We start from the raw sequence: 14,639 nt of genomic DNA on the forward strand, positions 1-14,639 counted from the left end.
AACATCAGTCAGATCCATCTCTGTCACAGATTATATATGGGAAGAAGGCTTAAAAATAAGAAAGAACCTAGCAACCGTGGCAGAGGCACCCCCCTTATAGACAAAAAATATATGGTCTCAGACGATCTCCTTCCTCCCTCAAGAGTCATCCGAAACTGGACTTGGTCATATCTCAGGCAGCGCAACGCTGCTCTAAGAACCCTGCCACCACCATCTCCACGCCACAAGATAAGGAGAGCAAGCGTTTAGATAATATAGGTAAAAGGTTCTCCTGCATGCCAGTCATCACGGTTTGTACGGCCAGTTCTCTAGCTTGCCTAGACTGTTATGATAGGCAGATGTGGTCTGACGTTGGTAATCTCATGACATAGCCTCCACCGCTTTTTGCTAACTCGCCAGGTCGGCAGTCTTCAAGCAACAGGGCTGGCTTAAAGCAACCCCTTTCAGGCCAGAGGTCCAGTCAACGATCTTAGATATGGCCTACGATGTACAGACACTATTTGGAAATCATTTAGAAAGATTCACTTTTGAAGGGCATGCGGAAGAGGTTTTTCAACCATCAGAAGAGGTGCCATTCCTCCCAACAGTATCAACTCTTTCACTCTCAATATAGGGCTGCCTAACAACAGCAATCCTAACATCCACCACCTGCGACAGCACATACAAAGTATGGATCTACAAGAAAAAAACACCCCCCAAGGCTGAGACACGAACCATAAGCAGTGACCTCAACCTGGGACCGGCTACTCCCCCTCCCTATCCAGTGGGTGCGAACATCTCCAATTACCCCCACCATTGGCGTCAGATCACTAAAGACAAATGGGTATTGTACTTGGTCACCTATGGCCATACCCTGGAGTTTATCGAAAGACCATTTAACAATCCACTAAGGGTGGTGCACCCACCTCTTCTTCACTGTTTTAGAAGGAAGCCTTTATCATGCTCACCAAAGGAGCAATCGATAAACTTCGTCCCACTAAGAAGGGCATGGATTTTTACTCCCGTTTTTATTTAATCCGAAAGAAATCCGGGGAATGGAGACCAATTCTAGCCCTCAGAAAGTTAAACAAATTCCTGCTGAAACAATCATTCTCTTCCAGGGGATCCTCATCAATAGTCATAAGCATTAGAATATTCCCGCCCATGCGCGGGACCCCGGAAACACCATATTATATGTCCCCCACATATATATAGCTATATATATATATATGTAAAAATAAGCAATTGCAGCCTAATAAACACTAGAGCTGAATCATGCTGTTAAGAATTTCCATCAAACATGAATAACATGCATTAGAAACATGAGAAACAACAACAAAGTCTGTTTAGAAACTGTTTTAATGCTCAGAAAGCAGTAGAAATTCTCATAAAACACTGAAAGCATAGAAAGCTCACAGGCTGCATTGCAAATACACAGTCTAAAAAGACTGAAAAGCTAACCTGTAGCTGCATAGCAATAAACTGACACCATGCCTTTAAGGCACTCCTGACCCCCAGCTTCCTATCATGCCTCAGGGGTGACAGTTAGGCCAGTTGTTCTTTGCGGAGACGGAATAAACCATGTAACAAAGAGGTTAACAATATCTCCAAAGTATAGTAGACCTTTGCCCGGGGAGGCGGGAGGGTTGCTTATGACTTTGATGAGGATACCCCTGGAAGAGACCTAGGATTACAGGTAAGTAACTAATCCTTCTCTTCCAGAGGATCCTCATCAATAGTCATAAGCATTAGAATAGAATAGCGAGCCTCACCTCATCTCCCTGCGGGCAAAGGAGAACACAGAAAACGTGATCAATAAGCTTAGAAAAACCAAGCTAGGATAGAACAAAAAACTATCCAAACAGATTCCTCAAGGAGGCTTGGCCTACTTGAGCATCAGCCCTGGAATCAGATTCTAGGCAATAGTGCTTCGTAAAAGTATGAACTGATTTCCAGGTGGCAGCCTTGAAAATCTCTGACATTGGGACGTCATGTAAGAAAGCAACTGTGGCTGCTTTCCCCCTAGTGGAATGTGCATTAGAAGGTAAAAGTAAGGGCCTTTTCGCCAGCTGGTAAGCTAAGGTAATGCAGGACATAATCCATCTCGAAATTGATCTCTTAGCGGCGGGGAAGCCTGTTCTCATGGCGCCATAATTGACAAATAATTGATCTGTCTTCCTAATGCCCTTGGTACTTTCCAGGTAGAACTTAAGCACCCTCTTAAGGTCTAAGGAATGAAGCGACCGCTTCGTAGGATCAAAGTGATGCTCTCTACACCACAGAAAAAACCTCTTCCTCTTAAACGCGTAAGACGTTCTTGTGGAGGGTCTTTTATCTTCTTTTAAAATGTGCATGCAATCAGGAGGCAGTTTTAAATGTCCGTATTTAAATGTCCGTATTGCTGGACCTGAGGAGCCATGCTGTCAAGTTCAGTGAGGGAAGGTTGGGGTGAAGAATCCTCCCTCCCATCTTGGTCAGCAGGTCCAGCCTGCAAGGTAGTCTCCTGTGTGTAAGTACTGACAGATGAAGAAGGTCCGGGTACCACCACTGTCGTGGCCAGTCTGGAGCTATCAGAATCATGGTCATGTTGGATCTGAGTAGCTTGGGCACCACCTTCGGGATCAGGGGCAGAGGAGGAAAGGCGTAGGCAAATGTCCCTGACCAGTCCATCAAAAGAGCATTCCCCCTTGTCCCTGGACTGTGGAATCTGGACGCAAAGGTGTGGCATTTCGTGTTTTCTTCGTCCGTGAATAAATCTATATCCGGACGACCCCAACTATGGAAAAGATCTGCTACCACCTCGTCGTGTAGCACCCAGTCTGGCTGATCTTCGAAGTGCCTGCTGAGTGCATCTGCCTTGACATTTAGCTCTCCTGGAAGATGCACCGCCACCACGAGAGGTTCCGGGCGAGCAGCCAGTGCCAGATCGCTTGTGACTCCAGGGAGAGAGGACGCGACCGAGTCCCACCCTGCTTGTTCAGGTAGAACATGGTCGTCGTATTGTCGGTTTGGACCAGGACCAAATCGGTCTCTATTGCTGGCAGGATAGCCTTTAGAGCTAGATGGACTGCTTGTAGCTCCAGCATGTTGATGTGGTAGGTCCGTTCTTTTGCTGACCACCGCCCTTGTATCTGTATCTCATGTGTGCCCCCCAGCCTTGCAGAGATGCGTCTGTCACCACAGATTGTGCTCGTAGTGGCTGGTGAAAAGGGACTCCCACCATCAGATTCCGCTTCTGAGTCCACCATGAAAGGAAGGGAGGATCTCGCCGCCTGGGAGAGAGAGATCTGATCCTCCCAGCGATCTGTTGACTGATCCCACTGGTCCTCCAGCGTCTGCTGCAAAGGACGCATCCTCAGCATGGCGTTGGGAATGAGAAAGATGCAGGATGCCATCGATCCTAGCAGGGATGCCACCTGCCGGACTGTCGGATTCTGCACCTGGAGCAGAAGCCTGCACCTCTGCTTCATGGAAGACAGTCTCTCCTCCGAAGGATACGCTCTTCCCACGCTTGTGTCCAGAACGGAGCCGAGGTAGTGGATAGACTGGGTGGGTTGCTGCACTGATTTCTCCATGTTGATATGCAGCCCGAGGTCGTGCAACTGATGCAGACAAAACTGGAAGTCGCTCCTCACTTGCAGTGGGGATGGACCTTTCAGCAGCCAGTCATCCAAGTATAGATAGACGAAGAGACCTTTTCTGTGAAGAAAAGCTGCCACCACCGCCATGCATTTGGTGAAGACTCGAGGAGCCGACTTCAGTCCGAAGGGCAGGACCTTGTATTGATAATGTTTGTGGCCGACCACAAACCGCAGGTACTTCCGATGACGTTTTGCAATGGAGATGTGGAAGGATGCATCTTGGAGGTCCACCGAACACATCCAATCGCCTGCTTGCAGATGTGGACATATTTGGTGAAGGGCCAACATGCGAAACTTCTCCCTGATTATGACCTTGTTCAGAAGTCGAAGGTCCAGGATTGGTCGTACTTGTCCTCCTGATCTTTTTTGGGGAGAAGAAGATATCTGGAGCAAACTCCTTTTCCTCTTTGAGAGGGTGGAACCTCCTCTATTGCTTGCTTTTGGAGAAGAGCTCTCACCTCTTTTCGAAGCAGCTTTAACTGATGAGGACGAGACTTCTTCGGTGGAATGTCCTTTGGAAGCGCACGGAAACGTAGCGCATATCCATTGCGTAGTATATTCAGCACCCAGCGATCTCCTGTGATGCTGGCCCACTCTGCTAGATGTTGAGAAGCACTTCCTCCCACTGGAGTGGACAACGGCGGCGGAGGAAGCCACTGTTCATGACTTTCCACCTCTCGCTGTGGTAGAGGACTGCTGTTGGTGACCACCTCTACCTCTGTTGGACTTTCTTCCTCGAAACTGGGTTTTCCCCTGGTTCTTGTCCTGGGACCACTGAGGGGTTTGAACCCTCTGTTGAGGCCCCTTGCGCTGGTTGGATTTGTAGCGGCGCTTAAATTCCTTCTTCTTCTCCAATTCAACCGCCTTGACAGTGTCCAACTCGGTTTTCATCCAAGTCATCTCTTTGTCAGCGTGCGTGCCTAAGAGAGAGGAACCAGAGAATGGAAGGTTTAAGATGCGTTGCTGAGCATCGAGTTTAAGGCCTGTCAAGCGTAACCAAGACGACCTTCTGGCTCATATTCCATGCGCATACGAATGCCCCGAAAGAACTGCGCCGTCCGCCGCTGTGCTAATCATCTGGTTCGCCACCAGACAGCCCTCTGTCAGTGTCTCTTCAAAGTCTTTCTGGTCTTCTTTTGGCAGTGTAGATTTGAAGCGCTCCATGGAATCCTATAAGGCTCTATCATATCTGCCTAAAAGTGCGGCCGCACTGGAGACCTTCAGTGTAGAAGCGGCAGAGTTGCAGACCTTGCGACCCCACGAGTCCTGGGATCTGCTGTCCTTATCTGGAGGAACTGAAGAGATAGCAGTGACCGCATGTGTCTTACGTGCTGCTGCTACGATCACCAAGTCTGCAGGGGGATTAGACTTAACAAAGACCGGGTCAGAGGTAGCTGGCTTGTATTTCTTTTGGATGCGAGCCGGCACCGCCTTAATGGTTGCTGGAGACAGGAATATGTCCATGACAGGTTCCACAATCCCTGGAACCAATGGAAGCAATGGACGAGTCGCAGACTTCTGGTGAAGCGTCTCAAAAATCACTGTCGTGGTGACCTGAGGAACAGACATTGCAATGTTGAGTTTCTGAGCTCCCCTCTGCAGGACATCATGGTACGTATTAATGTCATCAATCGGTGAGACCCTAAAGATAGGGCTATCCGAAAGCGTGGGGGAATAATCCCTCTTTGAAGAGTGGTCAGGGGAGGTAGAAGAAGTAGACGGTGTTCTCTTACTTCTGCGGTGAGCATTGTGCCTCCTATCCCGTGATCTGCTTGGGCGGCCCTCCCTTCTGGGGGAACGAGACCTAGCAGGCCTCCTCACAGGTGATCTCTCAGCTTGGACTCTGTGCCTGGGAGGGCTGTGTCTATCCTCTTCTTCAACCAGTCTTTGAAGAGGAGACCTGTGCATAGGATTGGCATACTCCTGCATCCTCCTCGTAGCCCCTGAATCCCGCCAGTGATGTAATGGCAGATTCCAACTCGGGGACAACCGCACCTCAGTAGAAGAAGGCTCTGTCCGTCGCAACGGTGACTTGCGGACAGGGTTTCTAGCCTCTGGAGAGGCTGACTTTGAAGAAGCTCGCCTGGACGAACGCGAGGATGAGTGGCGGGATGCTGACTCTGTCACTAGAATCACCAATCCATCTCTGGATCTCTCTGAAGCGGGCCTCGACGTCGGTCGGAAGTCCCTCGACGTCGAACCTTGCTTCCTCGATTCTTGTTGCTTCGACGTCGGGTGCTCTGACGTCGAAAACCTCGACGGCGAGCGATGCCGGTGAGAGGCTGATGAAGATGGTGATCTCTTGACGTCGAACGGCGATGTGCATCGAAAGCCATAAAAGCTTGCATCACTTGGTCTCACATTCAGTCATCAAAAATCAACAACCACTCCACAACAGAGACTATTGTTTCTCTGCTTCGTCCCAGATACAGTCCAAAACAAAGCCTTTCTCTCTCTCAGACAGAAAACAACACCTAGCACATATTTCCGTTAACCTGTCCAAAAGAGTCAGTTTCAGTATTCTTATTCACGTCACTGAGGGCATGATGCCCTCTTTGATAAATCCTGTCCCTCTAGCTTGTCTGAATATTAGACCACTGCAAGAGGAGCTTAAGAAGCATCGGATCCAGACAGAAGGGTACTTCGATGTTGCAGACGCTAGGGTGGTGCTCTCAAACCTCCATTCTCTCCAAGGGCCTCACGTTCTTGCCACAAATCCCCGACTTCGTCATAACTACAGGTACCTCTATGGAAGGCAGGGACTGTCATCTCCAAGACCTACAAATTCAAGGGAAGTGCTCTGCATATCAACCCCCTACAGTAGAAAGCTATCTTCCTCTTCCTTCAAGCATTCTTGCCAAGAATAGCAAGGTCATCCATGTTGGTACTTACAAACAACACAGTCAGCATGCATTATGTCAACAAGCAAGGGGGCACGAGATCACAAACACTCTCCCAGGAAGCCCAAAAGCTCTGGAGTTGGCTAGCAACTCACAAGATTTCTCTGAGGGCTGATCATGTCTCCGGCATAAGAGACACCTTGGAGGACATACTCAGCAGATCCACGGAAGGGTGTCACAAGTGGAATTGAATCATTCGGAGCTGAACAACATATTTTCACAATGGGGGCAGCCAGCACTGGAACTTTGCGACCAACGAGAACACCAAATGTCAGTTTTATGGCAATTGATACCAGCTCCCGGGGTTGTGGGGGAATGCCCTATTGATCAGATATTCTAGGATATATATATAGATGTACTAGCAGCCCGTCCCGACGTTGTCCGGGTATGAATTGCTGCCGGCCAGTAGTATATTGTTTTGTAGGATTTCGTTTTGATAGCATTTCTTATCTGTGACAAGCCTCTGAAAAGCTCCGATTCACAGTGCACTGCTAATGCACTTAAGAGTGCGCGTTCAGTAGGGTGTGAACTCGAGTTTCCCTACTTTATTTTTTCTTGCAATATTATATAGCGCAAACTCAACAACATGGCATGAGCACAATTTACATTACATTAGAACACATTCATTTGTGGTAGGCACGGGGAGACAAAGCGATTTGCCTGGAATCACAGGATGTTGAGCTGATGCAGAGATTCGAACGTAGCTCCCCATCTCTAAAGTTCGCAATTCTAGAACTTGTGGCGGGAGGTGTGTCTAAAAGTGTATGTTGGTGCTGGCCATCAATGAGAGAGACCTGTGCATTTTTTAAATGGGTGGTGAAAAAATATGAGTATGTTGCTGGAGATGTGGGCCGCCGTGCCACCAATGTACTTACCGGGGAGGGTAAACACCAATTATTCCGCAACTTTCTTTCCGCATACCATCACTCCGCATACTTTCATTACGAAAGTACCATGACTCCGCAATGCCTTTATAACGCATGGCATTACATTTTATATGCTTTTACCACGCATACATTTACAACGAAATTCGTTGTACATGCATGAATGGTAAAAGTAGTTTTTTTTTTAATGTTTGTATAAGGTAAGTATGGGTATAGGGTTATATGTTTTGTGGTACTGAGGTATAGGTTTTGGGGTGTTTGGGTATATTAAGGGTTCAGATATAGTTTTGGGTTATGGGGTACAGGGGTAATTTTAGGGTTTAGGGATAGGTATGGGTTTTTGTGGTGCAGGGGTATTTTTAGGGTTCAGGGCTAGGTTAGGGGTTTGGGGTATAGGGGTACTTTAAGGGTTCAGGGTAGGTTTGGGTTTTGGGGTACTTTAAGGGTTCAGGGCTAGGTTTGGGCTTTGGGGTACAGGGGTATTTTTAGGGTTCAGGGCTAGGTTTGGGTTTTAGGGTACAGGGGCATTTTAGGGTTCAGGGGTAGGTTTGGGTTTTGGGGTACAGGGTTATTTTTAGGGTTCAGGGCTAGGTTTGGGTTTTGGGGTACAGGGGTATTTTTAGGGTTCAGGGGTAGGTTTAGGTTTTGGGGTACAGGGGTATTTTAAGGGTTCAGGGCTAGGTTTGGGTTTTGGGGTACAGGGGTATTTTAGGGTTCAGGGGTAGGTTTGGGTTTTGGGGTACAGTTGTATTTTTAGGATTCAGGGCTAGGTTTGGGTTTGGGGGTACAGGGGTATTTTTAGGGTTCAGGTCTAGGTTTGGGTTTTGGGGTACAGGGGTATTTTAGGGTTCAGGGGTAGGTTTGGGTTTTGGGGTACAGGGTTATTTTTAGGGTTCACGGCTAGGTTTGGGTTTTGGGGTACAGGGGTATTTTAGGGTTCAGGGGTAGGTTTGGGTTTTGGGTACAGTGGTATTTTTAGGGTTCAGGGCTAGGTTTGGGTTTTGGGGTTCAGGGGTATTTTTAGGGTTCAGGGGTAGGTTTGGATTTTGAGGTACAGGGGTATTTATAGGGTTCAGGGCTAGGTTTGGGGTACAGGGGTATTTTTAAGGTTTAGGGATAGGTTTGGGTTTTGGGGTACAGGGTATATTTATAGGGTTAAGATGGGTTAGTGTTTAAGGGTATTGGGGTATTTTAAGGAGTAAGGGTGGGTTATGATTATGGGGTGCAGGGGTATTTAAAGGGAGCAGGGTGGGATTAGCATACGATATGAGACATGGCATGAATGGCGGAACGTACCACACGCCCCCAGCGTTTGTCACGCCCCCAGCACACGCCCACAGCACAACGCAGACACGCCCACAAGGGACTACTTTGCTGGCAAGGCTCTTTTACCTTTTAAATGTATATGGTGGGCGTCTGCATAGCCTATGTCCTTCTGCTGCAACTGCCCTTTCCAACGCTATATTGGGTGTTGTGATTGGTGCTGTGGTTCCTGAGATTACCCGCCTCAAAGGTTTGGGCTCTCTCTTTATTATATTAGTATAGATATGCATTCCCCCCTTCCCACCAGTACTGAAGGTTCTTAACAAAATGAAACGGGAAAGTTGTTGCCTCATCTTGATTGCTCCCAAGTGGCCCAGCCAAGGCTGGTTCAGGGAGCTTCTCCTGCTCTCAGAATGCATTCCTATTATCCAGTATTGGGGTATCTTTCATAGATGCACATGCCTGAATCATTCCCCGTCGCCGAGGCGGGAGTCCCACGGTAATTATATATACAAAAGCAGTGCCTTATAATAATCTCTAGTAGGCTGACAAGACTATAGGCCCCAAAAGTAATACCTAGAGGTCACTTGTGGCACGAAAGTGCCTTGCAACTCCAGAGAATCCAGATAATGGCAGATAAGTTAGCCTTAATGAGGCCACAACGCTCATCTGCCTCTCAGACTCTTTCAGAGCTGCATTGGCTCCCAGTATCGCAAAGTATACAATTTAAGTCGCTCTGCATTGTATTTAAAGCTCTGCATGGTGTTGGACCTAAACCAATGCAGAACAAATTAGCATAGTATGTCCCTACCCGGAGCCTTTGTTCTTCCTCTGCCAATTTGGTGAAAGTGCCCAGATTTAGAAGAACAAAATCAGGAGGTAGGGCCTTTAGCACCGCAGCAGTGCGGCTCTGGAACAAACTCCCAACTGATATCAGACAGTTGAAAGACCTACTTCAGTAAAAGAATAAAGACATGGCTCTATCCCAGAGCATGATTCCTATAATTTTTTTAGTCCTCTTCTGTCCACATTGCTCACTGCCTTTCTATATTATCTGTGATCAGTTGGGCACACATATCATAGCCAGGGTACCCGTAGGGTGATAGTTCGCTTTATCCCGATAGTGGCTTTTGAGACTGATAATGTCAAATCATGTTTGACAAATGGTATTGTGTATGTTACTTAAAAAGAGGGAACTCTTTTGTGTCACAGGCATCAAGGTCATTTTAATGGTTTTAAACCAGGTTATGTGTAGCAGTATTGAGTGTGGATGAAGGAACTTCATGCAGGAATGTTTAGAAAATATTTCCTTATGTTTTTAATATTGATCTTTCTGAGTTAAAGTGTTTCTGTTGCCATATCATTCTGAAGAACTCTGTAATTCCAGTTCTTCAGCAAGTTAGAGACATTCTTGGGATTTCTCAAGAGCATTATTGAAATTATAATAGAGTCTAATTCCACTGCTTCACTAATGGCCATCGCGTATTTGAGTAGGAGAGTAAAATATATGTGAAATAAATAGACATTCTTTACTAAACACTACTCAGATGCAGATCACCCAAAGTTAAGAAGATTCTTCCACCATATTAGACTTCTACCTTTCAGCAAAAAATGTGAACCCCTATCATTTGACTACTATTGTGATTCATTTGGTGCATAACGGTTCTGTCATTAGGGAAACGTGTTCTCGAGGAAGAAGTTGGGTTGTTCAGTTTGACTTGGGATTTCTAAGATAATTTGTGGATAGACAATAAAAAGGCATGATCTCGGGCTTAGGTTTTGGAATTTATGTCAAGATAAAGGCCACACCATAAGAAAGGATATGTCAATTTAATATGACATCTATAACCCGTTTAGCACCCACCTTATCAATGAAAGGTATATGTGTTCTGACATGAGCATGTTGGATGGAATTTTGGGTGCAACACTATAAATAAGAATGATTTTGGGGACCAGTGGAAATTGTATGAAAAATATATACAGAGATTTTCAAATCAAACATATGAAACAAGGGTTTTGTTAAAGAAGGGGGAGCTATTTTTAGAACAAATAGATTCAAGAGATTTGATCAGCTGCCGAATGATGTGGTTAGTACTCCAGCTTTGGGAAGCATTGCGCTAGTGAGATTCTGGTGGGAGGGAGTGTAAGTTGGTATAGTCCATGTGCAGGACAGAAAGTAGAACAACATAATATTGGCTTCTTTAAGAACACTGGATACAGAAGAGAAACTTTATCATCAGGTGGTACGCCAAGATTGCTGGACATCAGCAAGAACAACAAAGAAAATTGTGGGACTTCACTTTATTTAATTTTATTGCATGGCCACACCTCTGTTTTTGTGTGTGTGTAAGTGTGGACGGGATAGACATACTTGCTAGGAGTGGAAAATATTAATCTGAGTTTTAATCAGAATCATGAGAGAAGGCATAGAACTAGAGTTAGCAATGTTATTAGTAATGTTAGTAGTTTTTGATATAATTATTCTAAACCCAAAATGGTGTGGGAGTGATTTACATGTTCATTACCATTAAAAATAAAAAAAATCACTAAGCGCTTAGGGCCTGATTCCAATGTCCGTCGGAAAGCCTTCGACCATCGGTCAGAGGCTTTCTGCCCACGTGGTAGATTTAAAATCCGACTGCCATATTAGGCTGACGGCGGTTGGAGTTAAACCTGCGGGTTGTTCCGATGGGCTCAAGGAGCCTGTTGGTTTGTCGGAAACACTGTGTAATCCCTTAATGACGGCAACTCTGCCATCGGGATTATGATGTCGGTTTCCGACAGCCATTCTATGTCAGGCTTTCCGACATGAAAACGCTGTTGGAAAGCGACATTGGGGGCCCTAGCTGACTGCCTCCCTAAAGATCCCTGTACTGTGTAGCAAGCACCTTGAGGTGCACTGACTGGAGTGTGAATATTACATTTGAATCCTCCTGAGTTCAACACTTTTTGTACTGCTGTTTAAATTGGAATGTGAATAGTATATGTATTATTTGTAGATTTTTATGGTTTAGTTTATGTTTACTGAAATTATATTATCATGTTTTGTGTATTAAAAATTCTAATATTTATAAGTCTTAATGTTTTTAATCGTTATGCATTTTTAGTAAATTGTAACTGTTTTATGTTATTTTGTTATTTGTAATGAAAATAGTATGTTTTTGAAATATTTTGAAGTTACTGGTTTTATATATATGTATGTATATATTTAATTATTTTTTAAAAAAAATATTTCATAATATAAATTGGAAATAAATATATATATTTAAATTAATTAAATATATTCAATTTGTATTGTGTTAGTGTTGCTTTGTAATATATTTAATGTATAATATGTATCTATATTTATAAAATCGATATGTAATACAATGATAGTGACGATATTTTTTATCTTATATTTTTGTAATTTACATTATAAGTATAATATGACTATATTTTTGACAACAATATTTATGTCACAATATTTTAGTGGGGCGATATTTTCAGAGGCAATATTTTGTCAGTGAACAAATTAGATATCCCTCAGGACTGTAGGGAGATTTTAACCAAGGCAAGAGCTGTAGCTACAAACAAGATGTACATTAAAATGTAAGCGATTCTGTTCATGGTGTCAACAACCTAACCTGCAGAGAGGTCTCCCCACATCTTGGACATTAAGCAGTCTTAAATTCTATCTCCATCTTACCAACCAACTCTGGAAAACAGATCAGCTGTTGGGCTCTTACAGACTTTTTCGTCGAGGTACGGCAGTCATAAAATAAACAATCGCAAGATGGATTTCTGACACAATACAGTTTGCACACCAAAGCTAGCAAGCCGCTCTCTTATAAGAGCGAAGGCACACTCAACAAGGGCAGTTTCTACCTTGGCTGCTCTGTTTGCTGGTGTTCCGCTGTAAAAGATATGTCTTGCTGTGACGTGGAAGAACACACACATGTTCACGCAACACTACTGCCTAGAATAGGTGCAGAAAAGTTATGCAGTCGTAGGACAGGCATTTTTATGTCATCTGTTTCAATAAGGTGAGCCTCTTTAGCTGTAGCTGATGTTAATATGTCTTAACTAATGTATATGATAGCATTGTATACTACATAATTGTCTTTTCATGTATGGACTATTTACGCAAAGATATGTATACATGGATATATAGACATATGTGTTGGACGCTTACCACTATCCTCAAGGGTACTTCTACTACTTATATATTTACCTTCTGATTCAAGCATGTGAATCTATTAAAGAGCCAATATTGGAGCAGAAAATAAGTTACTTACCTGTAACTGAAATTCTCCACTAATGGTATCTTTCATAGATTCACATGCAACCCACCCTCCTCCTCTTAGAGGCTCCCCTCATAGGTCAGGTTTATGTATTCCCATTTGTGCTCGGATATCTGAGGGACTCGGCCTCTGTTGGGAGTGTTCTAGAGGGTGCTGTCGCCTAATTGATAATAGTTCAAGTTTAGTCCTTTTTTAAAAAGGAAATGGATAGGCAATTAAACTGACTTTTCGTTGCCTTCTTAGCCCATGATACTTGTACATTCTGCTTTATTTGGTACCGTGGGACTCCGAGGAAAATCTATCTATGAATGATACCAATACTGAAGAACTGAAGTTACAAGTAAGTAACTTATTTTCCTCTTTTGCAGTCAATTCATTGAAATTTCTGTCAGAGGCAGGATAAACAGTTTAAGTGAATGATTTAAAAAAATTTTTATTCAAGTCTATTTTGCATCGATATTGATAAATCAGTTACAAAAAAACGAGCCAGAACAAAATTAAAATTCAATCTAAGCTAAATTACAAGAACAGTGGATCTCTTGTTAAATTTGCTGGTGTTAGTGATTAGTCTCGTAGCAGAGTGGCAGAGTGGCAGACAGCTTTGAGTATAGCAGCAGTGTTCCTACCTAGTGTCTACCTCGTGGAGCCCTGAGTGTTCTTTCATCCCCATTTGGTTCCTGAGCCCAGAGGACTGCAAAATACTCGACGCTGACCTTAGAGTCCCCCCGCCGCCGCTCTTTGTCATCTGCGGCCGCCGAGCGGGGGACTCCATTTCCCAGGATCCTTTGCTGGGGCGCCGCCTGATGACTGCATCCCGCGCCCGGAGGACTGTTTGTTAAAACACCTGCAGTTCCGGTGGAGCGAGTGGTGTTCCTACCTACTGTCTACCTCATGGAGCCCTGAGTGTTCTTTCACCCCCATTTGGTTCCTGAGCCCAGAGGACTGCAAAATACTCGACGCTGACCTGAGAGCCCCCCCCCCCCGCCGCTCTTTGTCATCTGCGGCCGCCAAGCGGGAGACTCCATTTCCCAGGATCCTTTGCTGGGGCCCCGCCTGATGACCGCATCCCAGCGCCCGGAGGACTGTTAAAACACCTGCAGCTCCCGCGTCGCGGGACCGCGCGCTGGTCTGCTTCGGGCAAAGGGCGGGCCCTCTTAGGCCCTCAAAGACCAGAGAAGGCCGGGCTGGGCCACCCCTCTTTCGTGCAGGGCTCAGCACACACAATCTAGGTAATTAGTACTTCGATTACTCATCTCATTGCATTTTGTATGCTAGTTTATAACGGTTTAACTGTTGCATTATGGTTCGATCGCTTAGGAAAGACGGCCAGGTCACTATCGCATATAACAGGGGGGGTGGCTACAGGCACTATTGATCAATTCATAACACGGGCTAAAGTGGTTATAGAAAAAGAGATAGCGCTAGCAGAGAAGCGTTTTTCATTAGACCTCTTAACAGGGAAACGCTCTTCGCTGGGCAAGATTGGATCAGCTGTTACACCAGAACCACCCCAAAGTAATATTCCATCAATCATCCTGAGCCCAAAACCTAGCCTTATACAAGGGGAAACAGACAATATTGAGGCATGCTCCCTACTAAATTCAACGCCAATTAGTTTGGATTCTTGTGCCCCTCGGGGTAGCGTTCCACTACCTCTTTCACCTATCCTATCACTGTCGCTACCAACACCTG

The sequence above is a fragment of the Lissotriton vulgaris genome, chromosome 12, assembly GCF_964263255.1.
Source record: "Lissotriton vulgaris chromosome 12, aLisVul1.2, whole genome shotgun sequence".
In the NCBI taxonomy this organism is placed as follows: Eukaryota; Metazoa; Chordata; class Amphibia; order Caudata; family Salamandridae; genus Lissotriton; species Lissotriton vulgaris.